This window comes from Capra hircus, chromosome 1 (assembly GCF_001704415.2).
Source record: "Capra hircus breed San Clemente chromosome 1, ASM170441v1, whole genome shotgun sequence".
NCBI classification, from domain to species: domain Eukaryota; kingdom Metazoa; phylum Chordata; class Mammalia; order Artiodactyla; family Bovidae; genus Capra; species Capra hircus.
This window is the reverse complement of record NC_030808.1, coordinates 58,993,358-59,006,237: the sequence shown is the minus strand read 5'-3', so window position 1 is coordinate 59,006,237 and position 12,880 is coordinate 58,993,358. Positions and strand designations below refer to the sequence as shown.

The window sequence follows — 12,880 nt, the reverse complement described above, 5'->3', positions numbered from 1 at the left end:
AATTGAGAAAAGAAATGCTTAAGGAACAGCATTAGTGCAGTTTCAATATAACAACTGAAGATAAACTTAGGAATTCCAGGGCTTTTAGTTATACTACAGAAAGGGAAATACACATATCTATTTGCCTAATAATTAGGAGTTATTTATAAGACTAAAAGTTCATTTTAACTCCAGGTTTTTTATGACATAATACAGAAGTCATCATTTTAATTCAATCAGTTACCATGTTTGGTAGGAGAAAAGCCCCTTGGGAGTTTGTATTGAACTAGACAGTGTGGATGGTCAAAGGAACGTCACAGGGGCTGCAACCACCAGAAGTAATCTGGCAGTGTAAGGGTAAGCCTCAAAAAAAAAAAAAAAAATGGGCACAAAAAATGAAAGAATAGGAAAAAAAGAAAATATAGATATACATGGATATGAAACATCAGATCTCCACATCAAGGCATTTGGTATTTTTCTTTCCAGTTCATTTACAATAGAATATAGTAACATGTATAACTTCTAAAAGAGATAAACATGCTCTTCTGCCTCTGTCTATACTTAACTATGATCCTGTGGTCCCAGAGAGGAGGAAAATAAAAAACAGCAATATGCCATATTAGTCACAAGATTTTTACACCACCAAAACCTCATCTCAAGACATATTAGAGAACATTTTCAGAATCTTCTATGGATGAGTTAGAAACATGTCTTTGTTACTGTCAGTAAGACTCATCTGCTGGGCTAAGAACTTACCCTCCTTTTGCCCTGAATTCAGAATTTTATGAGCATACATTGTTCTTTATTTATGTTCTTTATTGTATATTATATGTTTAATGTTAGACACTAATCCTTTCTAGGGCAGAGCAAGAAACAGGCATAAGATGAGAACAGGATTAGCCTTCAGAATTTATAGTTAAGAACAGGAGGAATTTTGTTTTAGTTTGGATCATTTTTAGACATACTTTGGAACTGTATTTGAAATTTGATGGGCTATAATTTAGCCATCTCTTTTCAATAATAGTAAAATGTTCTCTTGCCTAAAGCAGGAAAGATTTGGGTTCTTCTTCCTTAGAAATCCCAGCAACTTCTTCAGCTCTTTTCTTTCCTGGTGTGTATTTTGTTTACTCTCATAGAGTGACATGAGAAAAATGAGAACAGTGGGACCGAATTGCTGGGAATATGTCTGAGCCTACTGCAGCAGGAAAGGCACGTGTATTACCTCTTCTGCCTTGGCTCCCCCTGCCAAAAGAGGAACAGCTGCCTGACTATATGGCTGTAAGCAACTGAACAGTTGATAGGGTTGTTTAAAAGGTCTATCTTGTATACATGTATATGTATATATATATATATATATATATGCTCTTTTTTAACTTCTTTCCACATAGAGGCCATTACAGAGTATTAAGTAGAGCTCTGTCTACAAAACAGTAGGTCCTTCAGTTCAGTTCAGCTCAGTTCAGTCGCTCAGTCGTGTCTGACTCTTTGCGACCCCATGAATCGCAGCACGCCAGGCCTCCCTATCCATCACCAACTCCCGGAGTTCACCCAGACTCACGTCCATCGAGTCAGTGATGTCATCCAGCCATCTCATCCTCGGTCGTCCCCTTCTCCTCCTGCCCCCAATCCCTCCCAGCATCAGAGTCTTTTCCAACGAGTCAACTCTTTGCATGAGGTGGCCAAAGTACTGGAGTTTCAGCTTTAGCATCAGTCCTTCCAAAGGAATCCCAGGACTGATCTCCTTCAGAATGGACTGGTTGGATCTCCTTGCAGTCCAAGGGACTCTCAAGTAGGTCCTTACTAGTTATCTATTTTATATGTGCTAGTGTGTATGTGTCAATCCCAATCGTCTAATTTATCCTCCCTCTTTACCCCCCAGTGATGATAAGTTTATTTTCTACATCTGTAACTCTATTTCTGTTTTGTAGATAAGTTCCTTTGTTATTCCACATATAAACAGCATCAATATGACAATCTCCATGTCCATCCATGTTGCTGCAAATAGCATTATTTTGTTCTTTTTCTGGCTGAGTAATATTCCATTGTAGATGGGTATCATATCTTCCTCTGTTGATGGTCATTTACTTTGTTATACACCTGAAATTAACACAACATTATAAATAAACTATATCCCAATAAAAATTGAAAAAAAATAAAATCACATTATTAACCTAACAATCAAAATATAAAAATAAAACTTTTTAAATTAAAAACCTTTATCTTAACATAAATTCAAATCTATTGTTATGTAGATGAGCTTTGTTGATGCTTCTATGATACCTTAGTGCTAGGCACCACTAAACTAGAGAACCACAACCCCCATCCCAAAAGGCAGCAGAACCAAATGGCCCATCTAGTGCCAGCCACAAGGTTACCTTTATTCAGACATCTGCCCTCCTCTATTTTTGGCCAATAAAATGTCATTTTTATTTTTAGTTTATTAGTGACTGAATGATTTTATAATGACTACTGCTTCTGCCTTCCTAAAAATCTGCTTGCCAACTTTTAACTCAGAGTAAGAGGTGTTATTATTACCAAAGGAGTGCTTTTCAGTACTCACTTTGAGATCTACTTTTCAAAAGGGTAGAGGGAGGGAAATAATACCGAATTTCTGAGACTATTTATGAGAATGGGGATCATTGCTTTTGAAAGCCATTGCTTTTGAAGTAATCATATGTTCCTCCATAATGAAAGTGTTCTCCTACCCAATAATTATAAAGCACTTTCTACTCGTGTAATAGTGGCTCAGAAGTGACCTGCTTAACTAGCAGTCACGGACCCAGAGACCATCCATGTACCCCAAAGTAATGAATGTTGAGTTATTTCTGTGAATCTCTTGGAACTGAATGTTGGGAGTGGAATACCTTGGGTATAAGAATGGATTATGCTGTTTAGAAAATATATAATGTAGATTTTTATAAAATAAAATTCTGTAAAGGCAATATGTGGGTCAAAATAGACAATAGATTAGATGAAATAATAGATTAGACTAAGTATACTATTTTGGAGAAAGTTTCTTTATAAATTTAATAAATGAGCTGCTTAATAACAACATTATTATATTTACAATCAACAAAATTCAAAATTAAAGTCATGATAGAAATTCAGACTCTTACATAAATGGTGCTCTGTGACCTGGAAAACAAATTTATGGTTACCAAAGGAAAAAGGGGGTCGAGGAGGAATAAATAAGGAGTTTGAGATTAGCAGATACAAATTATTATACATAAAATCAATAAACAATGTTCTACTGTATAGAACAGGGAACTATATTCAATATCCTATTATATACCACAGTGGAAAAGAATATATATGTATATATGCACATAACTGAATTACTTTGCTATACACCAAAAACTAACACAACATTGTAAATCAACTATCGGTTCAGTTCAGTTCAGTCGCTCAGTCGTGTCCGACTCTTCGCGACCCCATGAATCGCAGCACACCAGGCCTCCCTGTCCATTACCAACTCCTGGAGTTCACTCAGACTCACATTCATCGAATCGGTGATGCCATCCAGCCATCTTATCCTCGGTCGTCCCCTTCTCCTCTTGCCCCCAATCCCTCCCAGTATCAGAGTCTTTTCCAATGAGTCAACTCTTCACATGAGGTGGCCAAAGTACTGGAGTTTCAGCTTCAGCATCAGTCCTTCCAAAGAAATCCCAGGGCTGATCTCCTTCAGAATGGACTGGTTGGATCTCCTTGCAGTCCAAGGGACTCTCAAGAGTCTTCTCCAACACCACAGTGTAAAAGCATCAATTCTTTGGCGCTCAGCCTTCTTCACAGTCCAACTCTCACATCCATACATGACCTCTGGAAAAACCATAGCCTTGACTAGACAGACCTTAGTCAGCAAAGTAATGTCTCTGCTTTTGAATATGCTGTCTAGGTTGGTCATAACCTTATAGTTTGATTTAAAAAGAGTGGTGCTCTGTGGCTGATCACCCAAGAAACAGTTATGCTTTAGCTCACCTTTCTGGTTTGTGAGTGATGATACCTTTATATTTACCTTCACTGTCTCTTCTTGCCAAAATGAAACTCACTATTTGGGAAACTACCATTTACAACCATTTAACACTACTATCACGGAGAAGGAAATGGCAACCCACTCCAGTATTCTTGCCTGGAGAATCCCAGGGACAGAGGAGCCTGGTGGGCTGCCGTCTACGTGGTCGCACAGAGTCAGACACAACTGAGGCGACTTAGCAGCAGCAGCAGTAGCAGCAGCAATACTACTATCTGCAAGTTATAAACATGGCAGTCTAACCTATGTGTGATAAACTATCCCAGGGAGGCCTTGGTAAAACTTATTTGGTAATCCTTTGACAATACCAGGACTCTGGATATTAACCATCTTAAGGCCATGCTGTATAATACCTTGTCTTCTTTCTGAGTCCAATGAGAGCTTTGGTGAACTAAGGCAAAGCTAGAGTTATGATCTAACTCCATATAAATGGCAGAACTTTTGGTTTTGTCTCAAATGACAAGCAAACAAAAACCATTTCTAAACTGCTTATTTGATGCTAAGAACTTCAGAATTCTCAGTAGTCAATATGGAAAAATGTAGAAATGGTATGTCATCTTGGATTCTGCTTTTTAATATCTTGATTAATAGATGCATGTTTTCCACTATTAACAAATCCAATGTATTCTAAATCATTGGTAGCAGCATTTCAAAAATCTCCAAAAAAAATGAGTTTTGGTGTAAAATTATATTTTAAGGAGGAATAGTCAGGGAAGAGTGATGCAAAATCCCATAAGCAATGGGACACCAGGAATTCTAAACAGCTATTTGTAAATCACTGTTTTAGACGTCAGACAGGGAATGCATGCTTTGAAAGTAAAGTGCTTTTATGCACAGTTTCCAAATAACAACAATTTAAGATATAGATATGACCATCCACTTCAGAAAAAAGATAGTCATTTGAAATTAACATTTCCTAAAACAGAAAATCAACAGAATGTTGTTAAATAAAAGGTAATGTTAATATTCTTCAGGAAGAAAAATAAACATCACAAGTGGCAATTCATCCCACTCTCTCATCACTCATATCTGAGTTCATATAGACATGTTGATTTGCACATCTTTACTAAACTAACACCACATACTTGAATATGAATATCCACATTTTTTCTTCTCTTTAAGGTTGTCGTCTTTCTCTATAAATTTGTTTCATACAAAGCAAGGCTTATAACTTTGTTTTTAAATCTTCTTGCAAGTCATATTTTCCATTATCTATGATGGTTTGGTAAATGTCACTGATGGACTGAAAATAAAGAATGGCTAGTTTCAAGGGAAAAACAACATCTAGAAGTAGAGCATAGAAAGTTAATCCAGAGTATAAAATGTAAAACTGAGATTTAAGCCTAGTTGTACTAGTTGATTATGTAAGAAACATGAAGAATCTAGATGTATCTACTGTTTCCTCTATGCGTAGAGCATACACTTAATCATGTTTATTTGAAATGTAACTGAAATTAGATATGAACACCTTGGAGAGAAGAAGTTATTAAACCCCTCCCAGTAAAATTTAAAATTAAAGACATGGAAACAACCTAAATGTCCATTAACGGATGAATGGATAAAGAAGATGTGGTACGTATATACAATGGAATATTACTCACCCATAAAAAGAATGAAATAATGCCCCTTGCAGCAACATAGATGACCCTAGAGACTGTCATACTAAGTAGAGAAAGTTGCACAGAGAAAGACACACATCATATGACATTGCTTATATGTGAAATTTTAAAAAAAAGGTACAAATGAACTTATTTACAAAAGAGGAGCAGAGTCACAGATGTAGAAAACAAACTTATGGTTATCAATGGGAGATAAGGGGAGGGATAAACTGGGAGATTGGGCTTGACATGTATACAGTGTGTGTATGTACACAGTCATGTCTGACTCTTTGCAACCCCATGGACTGCAGCCTGCCTGTCTCCTCTGTTCATGGAATTTTCCAGGCAAGAGTATTGGAGTGGGTTGCCATTTTCTACTCCAGACATATACACACTACTATATATAAAACAGATAACTGAAAAGGACCTACTATATAGCACACAGAAACTCTACTCATTACTCTGTAATGACCTACATGGGGAAAGAATCTAAAAAAGGGTGGATATATGTATAACAGATTCACTTTGCTATATACCTGAAACTAACACAACACTGTAAACCAGCTATACTAAAATAAAATTGTTTTGAAAAAAAATATTTAAGGGGAAGTCGAAACACTGAGATTGTTTCATCTTTTAAAAGAAAAAGAAGGTTGAGATAGTGAGCTGAGACTAGTTTTTTTAAGCAAGTTATGAGAAGTAAGAAATAAGACTTTCTTTTCTTCACTGAGGCCACATAGTGACGAAATAGGCTTACACAGCAATGGAACATGTTTAGGTTTGAAAATGAGATAGACTGTTGCTATTGAGGCTTCTAAACACTGAAAGAGAAGTTCTGGGTTTGTCTTCTGTAAAGTTCTTAAACCAAAACAGGATAAACTCACATCTTTATGGAATATTCTAAATATGTCAAGAAGGGAATGAGTGCCTTTTCTAGGTGATTCTCATGATTCAGGACTTTCTTTTTCTCTCTCTTTTTAAAATCACGATTACTCAGAAACAAACACTGCTAAAAAGCCACCAGGACTACTGAATGTCCTTGGCCAAAGGACAGAAAAGGGACACTTCTGAAAGCATCAGAAGTGCCACCAATGTTTTAGTGGAGAAGTCTCAGGAATCTCCCTATGCTATCCTTTGTTCCATAGGATCACAAATATAACTGTCACCCTATGTTACCATTATTGCCTATAATAATTGATTTACTATGAACTTGGAATTGTGGGTACAGCTGCTGAAAAAACTACTTGTGAACAAAGAGATTAGAACTTATTGTTCAGTGTTCTGTAAAGAGGTACAGTAGACTTTTAGTGGAAAAGTTAGCACATTTCACTCTCTGCTTATTGCTCTCAGTATTCAAAGTCACTCATTTCTATTAAATCATTCCCTTCCTGTGACACTAAGTATTTCTGATTCATCTCCAGAAATATGAAACCAATGTGTGTTGGTGGTATTTGCTTAAGAAATAAGGGGAGAAGTCCACAGTACACAGGGAGGAAAAAATATATATATCCCCAATTTAAAAGAAAAAAATACATATAGCTTACCTCTTCCTACCTGCCACGTTCTCTTCTAGGAACTAGAGATGCATGGATAAATGTGCCCATTGCTAAAGACTGCACAGACAGGAATGAGAAGCAGACCTAGAAATGGAGACCTAGGGTGTGAAGAGATGGGAGCTGGTGAAAAGGAAGGTGAAAAGTACTGTATAGATATGCCCAGAACATTTCTGTTCTATGCCTGTGATCTTGGTATAATTATTGATAGAGTCCTTTTACCCTCAAAAAGTGGCCTTGTTTGAACAGTAAACTCTATGTTCACCCTATGAATAGCTGTAGCTGTCAAGTCTGCCTGACGTGGTCTAGAAAGATCTTCCCCAGGTTAGGACAGAAAATCAAAGAGATTAAGAATGCTTTGCCATTTGTGTTATCTACATCCAAAAGGAAATTATAAAACTGGGTAGACTGACTGCCTTTCATTTCTCCCAGGGTTGACAGAGGGGTAGAAAAGATATTTAAGTTCTGTGTGGTGAGGGAAGAGGGACAAGGCAAAAAGATGATCTAAACCCCCTTGTTTGTATATGAAATGCACAAGAGTTGTCATTAAACGAACCATTAAATTACGAATTCCCAGAAGTTCTCAGGATTGGAGGACATAGTGAAAAAAAAGAACTAGAAGCCATGATGGGGAATTTTAGAAAGACATGTTAAGATTTAATAAAAGGAAGAACACTTTGTACAAACAGAAGTCCTAGAGCAGGATTGGGTTGCCTGCGAGTTAAGTGCGCCGTGTCCCTGGTGGTGTGCAACAGACCCAGCAAGCAAATTCAGGCACCAGGTCAAGACTCAGACCACAGACTTTAGGGTCCTTTACACATTGCCTTGAGATTTTATGATTCTGTATGATGCATGATGTCTTTTTGAGTAGCTTTTAAGAATCTTGTGCTTGGGGAAGTATAAATACCAGAAAACTAAAAGTTTGTGTAAGCTAAAATTCTTATGGTCCAGTCTGAACACACACTAAAAACGAACCAAGGAAAGCCACTGCAGATCTCACTGAGCTCGTTCTTTGCCACTCGCGCAAGGTAAGCAGCCGTTAGACGTGCAATACTCAGAAGACGTGCCTCACTCAGGCCTCCACCTCTCGGACTCATTTTAAGATAGAACAGCTGCAGTCTTGCTACCCAGTTTGATTTGCATAGCTCTCAGTTACATAGGGAAAACCTGTGGCAAAGCTATCATTAAAGAGAAACAAAGCAGGAGACTGAACAAAGGCTACATTCTGCACAAAGTTGGAAGTTTAGACTGTTTCAGTAATCCTTGTCATGGTAAGAAAGAGTCCACCCTCCCCCACACCTGAAAACAATAGCAGACAAGTGATAAAAGACATCTAACCGGAGGTAACTTAGGAGCAAAGAGTAGGGTGAGCTAGAGGCTATGCATGTGAAGAGAGAGAAAGAAATTGGCATGGACACAGGGAGATGCAGCCAAACACCACCGCACTCATGGCACAAAGATATGTGATTAGGTCAGAATCCCTTCCACCTCTTTCACAGTGCATTTCAGTCGGACTAGTTTAGGTCGAGGCAAAAGAAACGACATCTTGATGAAGCTCCGCTTTCCCAGAGGCCTAACAAGGATTGCAACACAGTTAAAGTCACAATACTCTCACCAGGCCTTTTATATCCAATTCTTGAATATCTACATTTTAAGATGAAAAGGTTTTCCAGTAAACTAGGGAGAAATGTCTTCTGCAGGCAGTGGAAGTGACTTTATTTCTTTAGTGGTTAAGAGTATCAGGGCTTTGGATGAAGGGAAAATACCTTCACACCTTTGCTACATACAGATTTATGGTGAAGTATTTGAATTTCTCTAAAGTTTTAGTTTCCACAAGTGAAAAGAAATTGATAATACACACACCATAGAGCCATTGTAAAGAAGATATTAGGCATGTAAATTGTGTAATGCTTGCAATGTCTGGGAAATGATTATTAACAATAAAATTTTTATTCAGCAAGGACAGTTATCCATTTCTGTAACATTCTTTAGTCATCCATACCAAGCTCCACCTCATGTTTCATCATCACGTTCTGGCTGGTTCTTAACACTCTAACTCTGTTCCAGCTTTGACTTGTTTCCCTAGATATTGTGTCTGCCTTCCCGCTTCAGAACTTCATGCTTCCATCTTCTTCAAGAGGTATACCTAGAATCATTTAGAAATTCAATGCCAATAATGGACAGAATTTGAAATCATAAGAATACATGGCTTTTAGGAAATACTGTTCTTGAGTTCTGAGGGCATTCTTCATGTTTTATGACATGGACCATGAGACCATTCACGGCAGGTAAACAAGCAATAGGTATTATTATTTTGTACCCTCCTCCTAGGAGGTTAAAATGACTTACTAAAAGTCGCTCAGCAATCTCAGATGAAGAATCTAAGGAGACAGTCTTGAATTCTTGACTCCAAATCTGCCCTTTGCTGTGCAAAAGTCACCCTTGGTAGGATGATCCCAACTATTAATTTTAGATTATGATATTACCTTTTGCCAAACACTTAAAACGTTTCCTGGATTTGGATAGGGCCTCCGGTTACCCTCAGAACTTGGGGAGAAGGCCGTGTAAGTTCTCTTCTCAAAAGTTAAAGCAGTCCTTGCCACCAAGACTATCATATGTTAGATCACATGTCAGTGTCTGTGACACAGTCAGGCCTTGGCTTCTCAGGATCTGCTCATTACAAGTGAGTTTATGGGCCTTGAAGCATATGGCCTTGATATATGATCCTAGAGCAAAAGAGCAAGGTATTTCAAGCTGGCCACAATTTTATTGACTCTTACAGGCTTGCTTTGTAGTCATTCCAATAAACTAGATGAGAAATTTCTGATGCTCCAAGCTATCCAGTCCCCAGGACTCCATTTCATGATTCAGAGTCCAACTAAACAGCTCAAGAGTGCTTTTGTGTGACACTGTGACCACAGGGATAAATAATTGCTTAGTAATTCTCTTTGAGGCAGAAAATTCTAAACATGGAGAAACCATTTCCCCTTAATGGGAGCCAGAAATCCTGTAAGTGCTTGAAATGGCATTCACAAGTCTGAATGGTAAACAGATAAAAACAGGAGCGCACCAGTTGCACAAATGACTTGCTTGTCACAAACTTGTCATTGCAGTAATCTAACATTTCTTTCACAGAGCCCGATGGAAAGTATGGAACAAACAGGCCCTGCTGACGTTTTGGCTCTGCTAAGCCTTCCTCCAAGCTAAAGCATCTGCAGCATCTTCCTGTTCTAGACCCTTTATCTGCTGAAGTTAGCTGATACTGTACATGTCAAAGAAATGTTTGACTATTGCATTAACAAGTTGATGACAAGCAAGTTATTGCTGCAACTGAAATGCTTCTGCTTTTAGCAGGCTGCCATTTTGACCTTCATCGTATTATACAGAAGAACCAGAACAGAGCAGAGCCCTGGGAACATTCAGCATCCCGGTATCATTGCCCTAGACTTGAGACCGCTGTCTAGGGCTTAGGTGCAGTGGTATAGCGAACATACCTGGCAGTTCCATCAAGTTTATATATGGGATTTTCTGGTAAAACATAAATGGTATAAACACATTGGACTGTCCCAAGACTTCCTATTACTGAAATAAAGTGAGCCACACAGAAATTCATTTCCTCCTCAACCCCTCCACCCTAGACACACACATGCTCATACACGGGTCTGTATATAAAATGTTAATACAAAAGTCCCTTCTTATCCTCAGTTCCACCTTCCCCAGTTTCGGTTTCAGTTAGCCACAGCCATCTGCAGTCTGAAAGCATTAAATGGAAAATTTCAAAAATAAACAGTTCATTAGTTTCAAATTGTGCACTGTTCTGAGTAGCATGATGAAATCTCCTGCCATCCCACCTGGGATGTGAATCATCCCTTTGTCCAGAGCACCCCACCAGTTACTCACTTAGTAGGCAGCTCGGTTATGAGATCGACCGAGACGGTACTGCAGTTCTTGTGTTGAAGTCACCCTGTTTTACTTAATAATGGCCCCAATGCATAAGAGCAGTAATGCTGGCAAATCAATTATGCCAAAGAAAAGCTGTAAAGTGTTTCTTTTTGTTGAAAAGGTGAAAGTTCTCAACTTACTAAGGAAAAAAAGTGGTATGCTGAGGTTACTAAGATCTATGGTAGGAATGAATCTTCTCTCAGTGAAATTGTGAAGAAGGAAAAAGAAATTTGTGTTAGTTTTGCTGTCTCACCTCAGACTGTGGCCACAGTGCATGATGCTTAGTGGAGACGGAAAAGTCATTTGATCTGTACAGAAAGATATTTTGAGACAGAGAGATCACATTCAACTTAAATTACAGTAATTTTTATTACAGTATATTGTTGTATTATTTCTATTTTATTAGTAGGTGGTGTTAATCTCTTACTGCGCCTGATTTATAAATTAAACTTTATCATAGGTATGTATGTACCGCAAAAGATAAAGTGGATATGAGGTTTGGCACAATCAGTGGTTTCAGGCATCCACTGGGGTTCTTGGAACCTAGCCCCCTTGGATAAGAAGGGGGTACTGTAGCTGAAAGAGTTAATGAAAATTATAACCAGTTTTACAGTTTTTGCCAGTTCTTGGATTTCCTCCTATCAGTAAGCTCTCCTCAACTGCTTCTCAAGGAGCATAACATCTGAACCAGTCTAAGCCTAATCAGAGCCACGCCCTTATCCCCTAGAAAAAGAGCTGAGTCCTTCAGCCTCCTCACAGAAACCTGGGGCAGCCCTTTCTAAAACACCACTGGCTCACCTCCCACTTCAGCAGCCAGTAGGGAGTGCTCACACACTGTGCAACTTCGGACTCTTGCCTTGCTGTTTGAGAGGCCCTCCCCTGGCAGGGGGACCCACCCTTGGTGTTCCCTGAGTGTGTGTCTGCTGGGTCCCAGGCTTATCAGCGTGCAGCCAGAGCTGGAGCCTTAAACAGGAGTCTGACCTGTTGCCCCCGCACATTCTGCCTCTGCCTTACGTGGATCAGCACTTGGAGCAATGGCGCTTTCGCCCCAAAGACTTAGGCCTTTTCACAAAGCGGAGCTTCTATTGTTCATCAAGGTGTCAGTCGCCCTGCGTTCTTTCCTACCTCTCTCTAGGGGTTAAGGGCAGTTGCTTGTGTCTTACCTGGTTTAAATGTTGACAGAAAACGCTGCATTCTCAGATTTTGTTTCTGGTTGATGCCCCAGGTGCTTTCATTTTTAAAAGTCTTGTGTAAAAATGATGATCATTGTTCAGCCACGAGAACTCAAATTTCTTGCCAGAGTAGTGATGGGGCTTAATTTTCTTTTAGATTTGGCAAGCTGATCACAATCCTGTCTCCCAGATGAAATGTTTAATTCCCATCCTAGGTATCTCAGACTGTAATCTATCCCTCAGCCTTGTTACCTCAGAAGGCAGGTGGGAAAGGTATGTGAAGAGGGTTCTGTGTTTTACACAGTTAAGATTATTGCCCCAGGGAAAGGAAATGAAGGTAGTTTGAAGTGGCAGTTATATCTTCGGTCACAGAAAAGATGTAAACAAACCATTGAATTTTAAAAGAAATTTAGTGACTTTTTTCTTCCTTCTTAAAGTTCCTAATATGATTTCTATAATGATTTTCTGTTTTCTTTCTTCATAGAACTTAAATGGCAAAGAAATGATATGCTATTTTTGATTCAGGAAAAAATAAAGATCTTTTTATATGGGAACTCTCTTTTTAAATATACGTTAGGGAATAGATAATGGTAACAAAAAAAAATGTTC

At 38.5% G+C, this 12,880-nt stretch overlaps 1 protein-coding gene across 11 annotated transcripts in view; it reads left to right on the top strand.

The window, feature by feature from the left end:
* ZBTB20 (zinc finger and BTB domain containing 20) overlaps positions 1-12,880 on the top strand; it is an 848,072-nt gene that overhangs the window by 578,638 nt on the left and 256,554 nt on the right. The gene's annotated exons all lie outside the window — the stretch shown is intronic.